Source organism: Balaenoptera physalus, assembly GCF_965194825.1.
Source record: "Balaenoptera physalus genome assembly, chromosome: 2".
In the NCBI taxonomy this organism is placed as follows: Eukaryota; Metazoa; Chordata; class Mammalia; order Artiodactyla; family Balaenopteridae; genus Balaenoptera; species Balaenoptera physalus.
In genome coordinates, this window is record NC_138883.1 from 179,423,423 (window position 1) to 179,438,203 (window position 14,781).

Sequence of the window (14,781 nt, forward strand, 5' to 3'; positions counted from 1 at the left end):
AGGAGTAACAAACAGACAGCTGCTTTCTTGATGGCAAAAAGGAAGCCAGGAGACTGTGAAGTGATATATTCAATGTACAAAGGGAAAACTATTTTTAACCTAGACCTCTATTCTTAGAAAAAAGTATCTTTTCTGCATGAAGCCAAACTGGTGATATTCTCAGGCCATCAAAAACTGAGGGGTATTTGCCATTAGTAGACCTTCACTAAGGGAAAATCTAAAGAGTGTAAAAGAGAGAGAAGGAAAGTGATCTCAGATTCAAAGTCTGAGATACAGGGACTTCCCTGGTGGTCCAGTGGGTAAGACGCTGAGCTTCCAATGCAGGGGGCCCAGGTTCGATCCCTGGTCAGGGAACTAGATCCCACCTGCTGCAACTAAGAGTTTGCAGGCCACAACTAAAAACAGATCCCGCGTGCCGCAACAAAGATCCGGCACAGCCAGATAAATAAATATTAAAAAAAAAAAAAAAAACCAAAAGTCTGAGATACAAACACAAACGGAGAGAGATGTTCAATAATAGCTATGACAGAGTAATAGGATTTGGATTTAGGCTTCTGCCTGAAATACCACCGACAACAATAAAATAAAGAGGTAGGAGTGAAGGATTAAAAGGGGGCCTGAGAAACCTTTTGGAGGTGACGATATATTCATTCTCCTGGCTGTAGTGATTGTTTCACATACGTTGAAACTTTTCAAACCATACACTTTTAATATGTACAGTTTATTGTATGTCAATCATACCTCAGTGATTCTATTTTTAAAAGAAATGGAAAGCAGAGAAATCAGTAAATATATGCACAGAAACAAACAATATGAAATGATGACTGTATAAAGCAGCAATATCAAAGTTTTAAGGGGTTAAAGGAATTTAAACGCGTGAGCATGTTATCCCAGAAGGGACACAGCTCTGAGAGGGATGAGGGCTCAGCAGGTGAACAAAGACACTGATTAACTTGAGACTTTGATAAGTTAATGATGCCTGTTATTTTTGGGAAACAGTATCAGAGTGCACAACTTCCAAATAATAGTAGATAAAACAGAGTTAGAAAAAAAATTAATCAATTCAAATAGAAGGAAACAGAGGAGAGAAAAAGAATCATAGAAAAGATGGGACAAATGGAAAGCACAAAATAAGATTTCACATAATATAAATAAATTAAATGCCTTCATCAAACGCAAAGATTGTCAGACTATATTTTTATTTTTTTACTTTATTTTATTAAAAAAATTTTTATTTTATATCGGAGTATAGTTGATTAACAATGTTGTGTTAGTTTCAGGTGTACAGCGAAGTGATTCAGTTATACATATACATGTATCTATTCTTTTTCAAATTCTTTTCCCATTTAGGTTATTACAAATTATTGAGTAGGGTTCCACGTGCTATACAGTACATCCTTGGTGGTTATCTATTTTAAATATAGCAGTGTGAACATGTCAATCCCAAAGATTGTCAGATGTATTTTTTAAAAATCAGCTATATTCTGTTACAATGAACATATCTAAAATGTTACTTTCCAGAAAAGTTGAAAGTAAAAGGATGGAAAAGATACCCCAGGAAAACACCAAACAGAAAGTTGGTGTACCTCTATTAAAATCAGAAAAAATATACTTTCAGGCAAAAATCATTACTAGAGAAAAACAGGTTAACTTTATAATGATAAAAGGGTTGGATCCTTAGAAAAAATAACAAGAGACTTCCCTGGTGGTTCAGTGGTTAATACTCCGTGCTTCTAGTGCAGGGGGTGCAGGTTCTATCCCTGGTCAAGGAACTAAGATCCCACATGCCACTCGGTGCAGCATGGCCAAAAAAAAAAAAAATTTTAATTTCTGTGTACCTATTACGATAGCTTCAAAATGTAAAAAGCAAAAATGTTCCATATGATTAATTTTGGCCATTGAGATATAAGTAGAATTGTGGTACGGCAGTTTCCTTAAAAGTAAGCCAGTGCATGACCTTTGCCCCTTTTCATGCTTTCCTCCCTCCTGTTGGCAGGAATGTGGTCCTGATGTCTGGAGATGGAGCAGACCTTGGAAATGTGGGTCCTGCCCAGGGAAGGAGCAGCCTGGGTCCCTTAGGACTTTGTGGAGTTGAACCACTGCTGCAGACTCTTGTTGTAATACACTTCTGTCCTCTGTAAGTCACTGTTTTTGGAGTCTGTTTCTCACACCAGAACCTAATCTTAACTAATACAGAGTGAGTTTACAGAAACTAAGGAAGTAGACAATTTTGCAAAGGAGGGAGAAAAATCATCATGGCTTTCCTAATCCCAAAGAGCTCCTGTGATGTTACTATAACACTTAGGTAATCAATAAGACAGAAGAAAAAATAGTTTCCTCAAATGACAGCTGGCAATATATTGCATATGGTTTATTAATCTGTGCTTCTGCCTCTTTCAGCTGATTTGCCAGTTAGGAAGGAAACAGAAAATTAATTAGGTTCATTTAGACTCCTTTTTTTCTTTTTTACCTTAAGAACTTAACGTTCATGGAAACTGCAAAATGGCCCATTTGTGCTTAAAATCCTCTATAGGAAATTTAATTGAGTAAATGCAATATCTCTCAGAGAGAATGCACACATTCTAATTTCTGTTCTATGATATCTGATTACAATCTGCTTGCGATCCCTAGAGTCTAGTTTTGTTCCTGCTGCTATTGCTGCTGCTGTTGTTTTCTAATCCAGTGACAAAACCCAGAGCAGAATTGCTCAAGCCCAAACACTTGCCAGGTAATATTACAGGGATGAGAATATGAATCACCGAGAAAGACAAAGGAAGATTTCAATATGGAAAACCAATGCCAGTGGCCTCAATAAATGCTCTTCAGGACCCCAACGCTGAAAGCTAATAAGTTCTGGCACATTGTGATCGGTGCAAATCCACACTGGAGCATATTGGAGGGTGTGACCTAAGACTGCAAAGGGCAGAGGAATATGGGGCACGAGACGCTCCATCAGTGAACCAAGTGAGTGGTTTCCAAACTGGGAACACATGAACTCTTGCCAAAGGGTCTGTGGGTGTAGACGCTTTATAGGAAATCAATTTCCAGATTCCAAATTGTTTCTGAAATTTATGTATCTAAAAACGTTCCTATGCACTAAACCTCAGCCCGGTTTTCTCATCCTACCTTTTTACAATCATCCTTCTTCCACTTTACAAGCCTCCGAGATATACTCCAGTCACCAAAGAAGACAAATCATCTCACCGTAAAACCCTAATTTATTTATTTTCTTACAAAAATCACACTGAATGGTAGAACTAATTTTCATCGCAAATAATGGTATCCATCATTCCATTATTCAAAAAGGATAATGCTCTTGGCTTCTATATCTTTAATAATATTACAGAGTTGAAGGGCAAAAGACGACTAGTCACCCAAACAATGCTTCTTTTCTCAAAATAAGTAATATCCTCCTTAAGCCATGTTCTCATTTGGTAGAGACACATGATTTACTAGGCATCTGGAAGCCATTCTTTTAAGACGTCTTCACTGTTTCCTTTGGTGTTTTTGGGAGACATCACCCGGATATTATTAATCCTCAGTTTGTTTTTCCAAAATATCAAGTCTCACATTAAATCCTTTATTCTCCATGAGGATTTCTGGAGTAATCACTTCTTGGCTAGACTACACATTTTCTATATCAAATAACTTTCCCTGCATTCCAGTGTATTTGCCCTGAGTTTCTACTTTTAAAAAAATCCAGAACAGGGACCAAGTGCTACTTGACATAAAATGGGGTTAAACACTTTTTTATGGTATTCTGTCTTCTTACTTAGATAGAGAGTTTAGAACAAAAAAGAGAGACTTTGAATAAAATAATTTATAAAAAGATTTTTTAAAGACTCAGAATAATTGCATAAAAATAAAGAAGCAAATCAGAACACTTACCTAGGCTATTGATCCTAGATATTCTTTTTTTTTTTAACTTATGATTACAATGTGTTTAAATTATTTGCAAACAACCTTAGATATTCCTGCTGGAGGACAGAGAATATGATAAGGTGACAGAACCACCATGATAACGTACTGGGAATGAAGACCAAAATTAGAACCCACTTGATGAATGATACATGAAGAAGGGTGCTTCAGTAGATTATTAGTTCCAGTGATTTCTTCACTCTGTTGAAGTGGTGTCAGATTATCCACACCCTTGCCATGATTTCATGGTGGGCAAATAATAGCTCCCAACCTTTGGCTTTGAGCTTGGCCATGTGAGTTTTTGGATCCATGGGATGTCAGTTGACATGATGCTATCAGAGGCTTGGAATGTCCATGAAAGTGACTCACCACAACAAGTACATCCCACAGGTAGCCACTGCCCCTGAGCCTGAGTTCCGGAACAAGGCCTGGAACCAAGCCCAGAAGCAGAGCCTGAAGCAGAGCACTTACTCAGGGCTCTTCTAGGTGAGCCAAGCTACAAGAACTGCCACTGACCTGAAGGTCTTTGAGTACAGATCCATGTGTACCACTGAGTGTGGGGCTCTGTGTCATGCAGCATTCTTGCAGCACTAGCTACTTGTCACAGAAGCTTTGCCCTCTCCAATGTCTGAGTTCATCAGGACTGGGTCTCTTAAGTCTGTGTATGACTAGCCAGGCCTGGATGATGGAGCACAGCCTTTCCACAAGGTGGTTGGCCCTGGTTTTTCTTGAGAAGTTGATTGGATCCTGTTTTTTTTTTTTCTTTTCTTAAAAATCACAGTGATGGGCAAGACTCTTGCTTGTCTTTGGTATTGCTCAACATTTCCAAATTTCTAAATGACATGCTTAAACTGCTATGGCTTGGTTTTTCTTTTTAGAGATTATTGTTGACTCTTTACTCTGGAAGTAGAGGGTATAATTCTGTTGCCACCACTCCTGCCCCATGCTACCCATACACGTCCCCTCTTCCAACACCTATCTATTTGCCTGGAAGAACTCTCAAATGTCAGCACCTGTAGATCTTTGCATTCATGCTGGTCAGTGTCAGATCTTCTGCCTGAAGATGGAAGTCGGGTTGCCAGTGCGAGGAAGGGTCCAGGAGAGGGGGCGGCGGGGACGGTCAGCATTCCGGGAGCCCATGTTTACTTAGTTCCATGATTTCCGTACAGTGTTTTCAGCTGCTCCTGGTGCCCTGACTGATAAACCTCTCTGTCGGGGAAAAGGTTTATAAGTCCAGCTCCTCCTTGAACAAGGCTTTCAAGCTCTTTTCCTGTTTTCAGTCTACTCTGCACCTTTCGAGATGCCTCTAAGTTCTAAGTCTTTCCAGGGTCTATTTTTCTGCAAATGTTTTATTTTTATTGGCTTTGATCCCTTCAAGCTTTTAGGTTTCAGCTTTCTTCTCTCGGCTAAGCCATTTCAACCCTTCTGTTTTCTATTACCCACATTTTGTTGACATGTTTCACCCATTTCATCTTCCCTCCCATTCTCTTTCCCCACTGTCATTTTAGTGATGTAGCATACAGGTTTAATGAACCCTGTAGGCCAGTTTTTATCATTTCTATAGGTGTGGCTCAAACTGATAAGAGAATGTACCTCTATGGGTTTATTTATTATTTTTTCATTTATACAGAAATGAAGCACACAACATGCCTGCCTTAGTCCCCCCCAAATTCAGTTTGAGATTCTGTCATTTTGATTATCTTCTCCCTCAAATTTTCCAATCAAAAGGCCAATCAACTGCACTACATGTATATACGAGATAAAGATCCGAGAAAACACTTCTGTGTTTCCTTCAAGTCAAAATGTTTAAGGCAATCCTACACCACTTTTACTTTAGAATCAAAATCATTTTGATTAATGCATATGAAATGACCTTTGATATTTGATATATGGCCTAATTTTGAATAATCTGTACATATATAAATTACTTATATGTTCTATGTCTATTGTTTCTTACACAGTCCTAATCATTTACTATAGGAACACAGGCTCATTGTAACACATCCGAAGATAAGGAGGTATATAAATAAAAACACTAATAATTCTTCCCCATCCATTCACTTTCTAAGGCAATGTATATTATTGATTTGCTCTGAAATCATCTACAATTTGTACATATACCTAAGAAATAATATGTTAAAATTGTTTCACTAATTCAAGACATTGGGATTCAAGATACAGTAGACAGTTTATTCCAGAGTAAGGCACTAGGCTGAGATGTAAAATTGTAAAGGTTATAACTGGAAAGTCAATTTCCTGACTCACCCATATTGAAGTTATAGAAGGGAAATGAGTGGATTTCCAGGGAAGAGCTTTTTGGAGAGAGCTGTGCTAGCCATCTTTTTTCTACTCACCTGCCCCCCAACCTCAGTTCAGAAGTAAGGAAGAAGAAGGACTTTAAGGAGACTACTCAGAGAGCTTAATATGTGTCCTTTATCCTGTGCAGTTGTGAGGAGGGGAGGAGATGGTGGGCGAGCCTGGGGGGTGAGAGGCAGGCAGAGTAGAGTGGCTCTGGCAGCAAAGTGGAGGAAAGCATCTATTGTGATAGGACTGACCTGTGCTCTAGAGTTTGTTGAGCAAATAATGTGTGAGTTCTTCCCATGGGCCAGATTTTGGCTGTGGGTGAAAAATACACTGGGGGTTGGAGGAGGTGGGATGGCAGCTATAAGACCTCAGCAGAAAGTAAATGTATGAACTGTAGGTTCCCAAGGATGTAGTCAGAAGGAAGAAGGCTGTATTGGGATGGAGCAAAATACCGTGGGAAGGGCACCAACACTGCAAGATTTTTGAAATCCTAAGAAAAAACATTCACAAGAGAATGAGCCAGATTAGGCTTAATGCAACGAATGCAAAGGTAGTTTATGACAGGGCAGACAATTTAGAAGATTCCTTGTCCTTTTACTTCTTCTCCTTTCACTCTCTTTTCTCACCATAAGGGCTAGACTGAGACTACAGAAAGGAAATAGTGAAGACAAAGTACAAACAAGAAGCTGACCAAGCTTATTCTATGAGGCCAGTATCATCCTGATACCAAAACCAGACAATGGTATCACAAAAAAAGAAATTACAGGCCAATATAGGTGAATAGGTGCAAAAATCCTCAGCAAAGTATTAGCAAACCAAACTCAACAATCCATTAAAAAGATCACACACCATCATCAAGTGGAATTTATCCCAAGGATGCAAGGATGGTTCAATATCTGCAAATCTATCAATGTGATACACCATATTAACAATTTGAAGAATAAAATCATATGATCATCTCAATAGATGCAGAAAAAGCTTTTAACAAAATTCAACATCCATTTATGATTAAAACTCTCCAGAAAGTGGGTATAGAGGGAACATATCTCAACATAACAAAGGCCATATATGCCAAGCCCGTTGCTAACGTCATACTCAATGGTGAAAAGCTGAAAGCATTCCCTCTAAGATCCGGAACAAGCCAAGGATGCCCACTCTCACCACTTTTATTCAACATAGTATGTTGAATGGCAATCAGGGAAGAAAAAGAATTAAAAGGAATCCAAGTTGGAAAGCAAGAAGTAAAATTGTCACTGTTTGCAGATGACATAATACCATATATAGAAAATCCTAAAGACAGCACCAAAAAACTACTAGAACTCATTGACAAATTCGGTAAAGTTGCAGGATATAAAATTAATATACAGAAATCTGTTGCATTTCTATACACTAATGATAAACTATCAGAAAGAAAAATTAAGAATCTCAGTTACCATCACATCAAAAAGAATAAGATACCTAGGAATAAACCTACCTGCAGAGGTAAAAGACTTGTACACAAAAAACTATAAAACGCTGATGAAAGAAATTGAAGATGACCCAAACAGATGGAAAGATATACTGTGTTCATGAACTGGAAGAATTAATATTGTTAAAATGACCATACTACCCAAGGAAATCTACAGATTCAATGCATTCCCTATCAAAATATCAATGGCATTTTTCACAGAACTAGAACAAATAATTCTAAAATCTGTATGGAAACATAGAAGATCCTGAATAGCCAAAACAATCTTGAGAAAGAAGAACAACGCTGGAGGTATCACACTCCCTGATTTCAAAGTATACTACAAAGAAAGCTACAGTAATCAAAACAATGTGGTACTGGCACAAAAACAGAAACACAGATCAATGGAACAGAATAGAGAGTCCAGAAATGAACCCACACTTATCTGGGCAGTTAATCTATGATGAAGGAGGCAAGGATATACATTGAGGAAAAGACAGTCTCTTCAATAAGTGGTGCTGGGAAAACTGGACAGCTACATGGGAAAGAATCAAACTGGACTATACTCTCACACAAAAATAAATTCAAAATGGATTAAAGATTTAAATGTTAAGACCTGAAACTATAAATCTTCTAGAAGAAAACATAGGCAGTTTCTAGAAGAAAACTTTGACATCAGTCTGCAAAATTTTTTTGAATCTGTCTCCTCAGGCAAGGGACACAAAAGCAAAATTAAACAAATGGGACTACATCGAACTAAAAAGCTTTTGCACAGTAAAGGAAACTATCAACAACATGAAAAGGCCATCTACTGAATGGGAGGAGATATTTTCAAACGATATATCTGATAAGAAGTTAATATCCAAAATATGCAAAGAACTCATACAACTTGACATCAAAAAACCAAACAACCTAATGAAAAGATGAGAAGAGGATTTGAACAGACATTTTTCCAAAGAAGGCATACATATGGCCAACAGGCACACGAAAAGATGTTCAACATGACTAATCATCAGGAAAATGCAAATCAAGTCCACAATGAGATATCACTCCACACCTGTCAGAATGTGTATTACCAAAAAAGACAACAAATAACAAGTGTGGTAAAGATGTGGAGAAAAGGGAACCCTTGTGCACTGTTGGTGGGAATGTAAATTGGTGCAGCCACTGTGGAGAACAGTATGGAGGCTCCTTAAAAAATTAAAAATAGACTTCTACGATCCAGCAGTTCCACTCCTAGATATTTATCTGAAGAAAACGAAAACACTAATATGCATGCCTGTGTTCACTGTAGAATTATCAACAATAGCCAAGATATGGAAGCAACCTAAATGCCCATCAATAGGTGAATGGATAAAGAAGATGTATGTATACCACACACACAATAGAATATTACTCAGCCATAAAAAAAAATGAAATCTTGCCATTTGCAGCAACATGGATGGACCTAGAGGGTATTATGCTGAGTGAAATAAGTCAGAGAAAGACAAATACTTATGATTTCACTTATATGTGGACTCTAAAAAACAAAACAAATGGACAAACATAACACAACAGAGTGTTATAGATACAGAGAACACAGGTGGTTGCCAGAAGGGAGCAGGGTGAGAGGAGGAAAGAAATAGGTGAGGGAGATTCAGAGGCACAAAATTCCAGATGCAAAATAAATGAGTCATGGGTATGCAAGTACAATGTGGGAAATATAGTCCAAAATTAATATGTAACATCTTTGTATAGTGACATATCATAGCTATAGTTATCATTTTGAAAAGCACAGAAATATCAAATCACTACGTTGTGTACCAGGAACTTACATAGTGTTGTAGGCCAATTATACTTCAAAAACAAACAAGCAAACTCATAGAAAAAGAGATCAGATTTGTGATTACCAGAGGTGGGTGTCGGGGGGAGCGGGGTTGGATGGAGGGGGTCAAAAGGTACAGACTTCCAGTTATAAGACACATAATTACTAGGGATGTAATGTACAACATGATAAATACAATTAACATGGCTGTAGGTTACATATGAAAGAGTAAACCCCAAGTGTTTTCATCACAAGGAAAAATTTTTCTCTATTTTTACAATTTTGAATCTATATGAGATCATGAATGTTCACTAAACTTACTGTGACAATAGACTTACTGTGATAACTTGTGATAATCACTTCATGATGTATGTAAGCTCATTACACGGTACACCTTAAACTTACACAGTGCTGCATGTCAATTATCTGTCAGTAACACTGGAAGAAAAAAAGATTAACTTAGTGTGTAATGGAGGTTATCAACTAAATAAAAATTTAGCTGTGGGGGGAGAAAGATATAAAGATAACGAGATATAAAGCCCCCCCAGAGCCGTCTCCTCAATATGGGAAAACTCTGTAGGGCCCCCCAGACCCAGAGCTCTCCCTGGGGTAGTGGCAACTGGACCGCAGTTCAGCCTGCCTCTGGTCCAGTCCCGCTGCCTTCACTCCCCTGGGGAGAGTCCCCAGTACTTGTCTCACAGGCATCTCTCCATCTTGCACTCGATTTCCTTAGGGACCTGACCCACAGTGGCTTAGTAATAGTCTCTCTGCTTCTCTACTCTTGCACCTTAATAGCCAGGATAGCTTCTTAGCAACATGAATCAGATCATGCCACGCCCTCCTTAAAATCCTCCAGTAACTTTCGTTTGCTTCTGGAATAGAATCTGACTCTTCGTCACGGCTGCAAGGCCCTCCCTCTTGCCATCCTGCCCACCTCACCATCTCTTCTCCTCTCTCTCGGCTTCCTGTGCTCCCCGCCGCTGGCCTTCCTTCTGTTCCAGGGATTGTCAGTAGAGTTTAATGGACTCCTTTTTTTTGTGCCAGTACTCGAATTGGAAAACCCAGTTCTGCCAACAGAGTGCCTAGCACATACCGGTATCCAAAAAGGCACTTATCAAATAAATGAATATCTAGGAAGTTAGAATCTAAAAAGAAAGAGCCATTTCATTTCTGACTGTGGTCTTGGTCCATAGTATATCACTGAGAAGGCCGCTGAGGCTGGACTTCTTTGATTGTTTGTCTCGATCTGTAAGGAAAGGTTGGACCTGGGGAATTTGTCCGTTAGGACTTCATCAGACCTCGTGCAAATTTTCCTATCATCAGAATTCTGTTGAAATCTCCTGAAAAATTCCATTAAGAGGGAATCTTGTCCCAGAATGAGACTTAACTCCATGATTGCACAATATAGTGATTGTACTTTCCTGATTTATGATGTGCCACTGTCAGTCCTTTCCTGATTGAGGTATCGGACACTCAGACCAACCTTGCCTGTCACCTTCTCCTGGTTATGGCCTGTAAATGCTCCTGTTGGCTGCCTCACACCCCTGGGCCTCACTCTAACACCGGTGAATGGGCCCCTGAAACCCACTGAGCCCTCCATTTACAGAATGTTATGTTTGCTATTGTGTCCCCCACTCCCATTCATATGTTGAAGTCCCAGTTCCTCAGAATGCAACCTTGGAGGAGAGAGGGTCTTACAGAGGTAATGCAAATTAAAATGAGCTAATGAGGATAGGCCCTAGTCCAATATGACGGTTGTCTTTAGAAAAGGGGGACATTTACACACAGAGACAGGTATATGGGGAGGACATCCCATGACCATGAAGATGGCCATTACAAGCCAAGAGAGGCCTGGAACAGATCCTTCCCTCACAGCCTCAGAAGGAACGGACGCTGCTGACACCTTGATTTTGGACTTCTAGCTTCTAGAGCTGTGAGACGGTATGCTTCTGTTGTTAGGCAACCAGAGCAGATACTGCCACAGCACCCGTGCCTCCTCTGCTGTGCCCCAGGGGCGCTGAGCCGCCCTGAGCCAGGGTGGCTGGTCCCACAGAGAGCACATTCAGCTGGCAGAAGGCGGTGGGGGGAGTCAAACATGTTCACGCCTGTCTCAGCTGCCCGTGGCAGACCTTCTCTGAAGTCCCACTGGACAGAACTGGGTCGTGTTCTAGCTGCAGGCAGTGAGGAGAGAGACCTCTGCCTCAGCGGACGGCTGGGTGCTCTCGGCATTGAAGGCTCTTTCCCGTAACACAGCCACTCGGAATCATCAAACTGGTTCATCAGTTGTGTCCAGGGAAATGTGGGCCTCACCTTTCCGGCGCCTGGCTCAACAAAGAACGGCAGGTAGCAAGCCACCTTTGACCAGATGATTCATCCATTTTGCTCCTTCCGCGGGTCAGTCTCTCTTCGAGCTCTTAGGGGTACAGACTTGAAGGAGACAGAAAAGGTCCCTTTTTCATGGCGCTCACTGCTGTGGTAGGGGACAGGCAAAGAGACAGAGACTAGTTAAGTCCTCCTGCGAGGCTTCTTTCGGTGGGGTGGTCAGCACTCTGAGAAGTGGTCAGTTAAACTGAGAGCTGAGGGACAGCCATGTCAGTGGTTCCACATGGCAAGAAAAAACTGGAAGAAGCCAGCTGGGAATTCTACAAATTTAAATATTATTAGAAGCTTTTTTTCTTGGAAAATCTCAAGGTTAATAAATTCCAGTAAATTCCAATTGTGCAATCAGATTGAGCAATGGGAGATTCTGCCCCTTGGCATGAATTTGGCACATGAGGACACAAATGCTCAGATCTTGGTTGGTGCTGGCTTTTCCCTCCTTTGCAAACCAAGGTCAATTGTCCAGAACTTTGTAGATCTCTGGCCAGTTTCTACATAGGGCCTAGTAAACGCTCTCTCATATTATACAGCTGATTAAAATGCACAAGGGAAATAAAGTACCCAAAGAAGTTTCCCTGCTTCCAGGACCACTCCAGAATGCCTCTCAAAGGTGGACCCTCACCAGCTGGTTGAACTTCACCAGTTTGTGACGTGCATCAACTCTACAGCTAGGATGCTGTGACTGTCTTCGAGTGTAATCTCTCTACTTTTTTTGTTTTCGAATGGGCCCTTTACACCTACTGGCACGTAATCTTCCTTTCTGGTGTTCGCAACTCTAGGCTTCTCTGGAGGTAGAGTCCCCATCGGGCAAAATGATTCCACTCTTAACAACTTTCACACTCTCAAGAAGAGAAGAAAACCCCAAACAAAGGTCAAATCGACCTTGTTTCTTTATGTGTCTGCAGAAAGGCTCTGTTTTTGAGCAGGGACAGCCTACTACCCTGACATGTGACACCTAACATGCTCACACATCTGCCTCCCTGGCTTTAAGGAAAAACAGTCCAGTCCTAGTTCCTAAACACTCTCCCCCCCGGCTTGTCCAGCACTGTCCCCAAACACTCCAGCCCCCAAGACAGTACACTGCTCATTCCCTCTCTTTTTTTCTCCACCAAATATTTTCTTTTTTCCCACTCCCTCATTCCCCTCTGGCTTTTCAAGGTTGGTCTCTTGTTGGTAGAGTGTCTACTGGTGGGATCAAGGTCATCTTAAGGCACAAATGTAAAAAAAAAGGCATTTAAAAACACGGGGAAGTGTTCTCACTTCATTCCAGTTCTCTGAACTAGAGTATCCAAGAGCAGTTTCTGCTTTTCCAGTGAGTGTTCGAAAATTCTAGCTTATTTGCTTTCTGGAGAGAAAAATGTGCACCTCAAATATCCTGTGAGAGGCCTTGTGCTATTTTTGAGAACCCAGTGAAGCTTTCAGGTACACAGAAGCCCTCCTGGAACGCTACAGAACTCCTGTCTGGAAGCCTGTGGGGAAGCAAAACGGTGTTTCTAACGACTATTTTCCATTTGCTATCGGTTCTACCATGAAGTTTCTGCTAAAACCTCCCACTGTGCCTTAGGGAAGGTGAACGTTTCCTACCTGGTGGCCTGAGCGGGGACTCGCCCTCGAGGAGGAGGGGTAGGAGGGGGAGGGGGAGGAGGGGATGGAGGAGGGGGAGAGGGAGGAGGAGGACCCAGCGTGTTTCCAGGGAGGCGCGGGCGGGGGCGCGCGGGCGGGCTGGGGGCGGGACGCGGTGCGCGCGGCCCGGCGCCTTGTTTACCCGGCGTCCTAGCAACCGGCGGGCGCGCGGGCGGAGCGTGGAGCGTGGGGCGTCGTGCGGGCGCCGAGCCGGGCGCTGCGGGTGAGTGCGGCCTGCGGGCGCCGGCGTCTTTGCCGCCGTCCGCGTGGGTGGAGAAACGGGAGTCGCGCTCGGGCCCCGCTTCTGGCCCTCTCCCCGGCTTCCCCTTCTCCCCTCGGGCCCCAGACGCGCCCCCTCCCCGTGTCTCTCCCGCGCCCGTCCCGCCCTGCCTCCCCGCGGACACCCTGCTCCTGCCCGGGCCGGGCCTCCCGCTCCGCCGCCGCCGCGCCCGCGCGCCCGCCCGGGCAGCACCCTCGTCTCCCGTCCCCTGTCCCTTCCCCCTCCGCCTTTGCAGCTCTGCCTCCGTCCCGGCGCCGTGCTCGCTGCCGCCCTCCCGCCTCCCCTCCCCGCTCAGCCCGGGAAGCCGGCCTCCCGCTCCAGCGCGTTCCGCCCCTCAGGGGGCCGCTTAGGTGCCGTCATCGCGTGTCTTCACACGGACTGAGTTTGCCTGGATTCAAGGCTCGGTTCCGGGCAGTTCGGAAACTGATTTTTCTGTAGGTCTCACCGCCTAGCTTCCTCGTTCTCGGGATGCCAGTGTAGGCACTGTCTCCTAACCCGCTTCCCCAGCCACGGTTCTGGATCTTAGGGCGGTCGCTTTTATTCCTGTAGTCTCATAAAGAATTTGGTTTTGCTTCTGCTCTAGTGTTACAGAAATTATTCACGAATGGGTTTCATTTTATTAATGATCCTGGAGGCTTGCAACGGACCCTTAAAAAAGAAAAACAAATTGTTGTATCCATTGGATGAGTAGAGAACATGAGTGTAACGTGATTCTCAATTTATGGCAACAAACACATGCACTAAAACTTCTTTCCCTGTCATTGTTAAACTTTAAAATCTTCAATTAATTCAAAGATATGTACTGTGTATGCACATGTGTTCATTGTAACCGTGTTTCTCAGGCCCGAAGAACTCATGGATTGGTACTGGGTGGAAACGTCCCATCAGCCTGTCTTGATAAAAAATGTTAGTTTTTGAACTTTCACCCGAGTTATACTGACCATTTTGGAACATCACTGGAATTAGTGGAATAAATGCTGTAGCTTTGGTTCTCTTGGTAATTAAGAGGCCATTAGAAATTTCTCA

The 14,781-nt window shown here is 42.2% G+C and overlaps 1 protein-coding gene and 1 long non-coding RNA gene across 10 annotated transcripts in view; one reads left to right on the forward strand and one right to left on the reverse strand.

The window, feature by feature from the left end:
- LOC309654645 overlaps positions 1 to 14,781 on the reverse strand; it is a 619,568-nt gene that overhangs the window by 350,991 nt on the left and 253,796 nt on the right. The gene's annotated exons all lie outside the window — the stretch shown is intronic.
- ODAD2 (outer dynein arm docking complex subunit 2) overlaps positions 1 to 14,781 on the forward strand; it is a 244,256-nt gene that overhangs the window by 55,971 nt on the left and 173,504 nt on the right. For 3 of the 9 annotated variants that reach the window (XM_082448931.1, XM_082448929.1, XM_082448930.1), the window contains one exon: positions 1,997 to 2,964. The exons of 2 other annotated variants lie outside the window; for them this stretch is intronic. The gene's annotated coding sequence lies outside the window, so the exon portion shown is untranslated. Of the gene's footprint in view, positions 1 to 706; positions 2,965 to 13,595; positions 13,699 to 14,781 lie in introns of those variants that run through there. 4 more of the 9 variants (XM_082448932.1, XM_082448936.1, XM_082448933.1 and 1 more) reach the window with 4 other exon arrangements.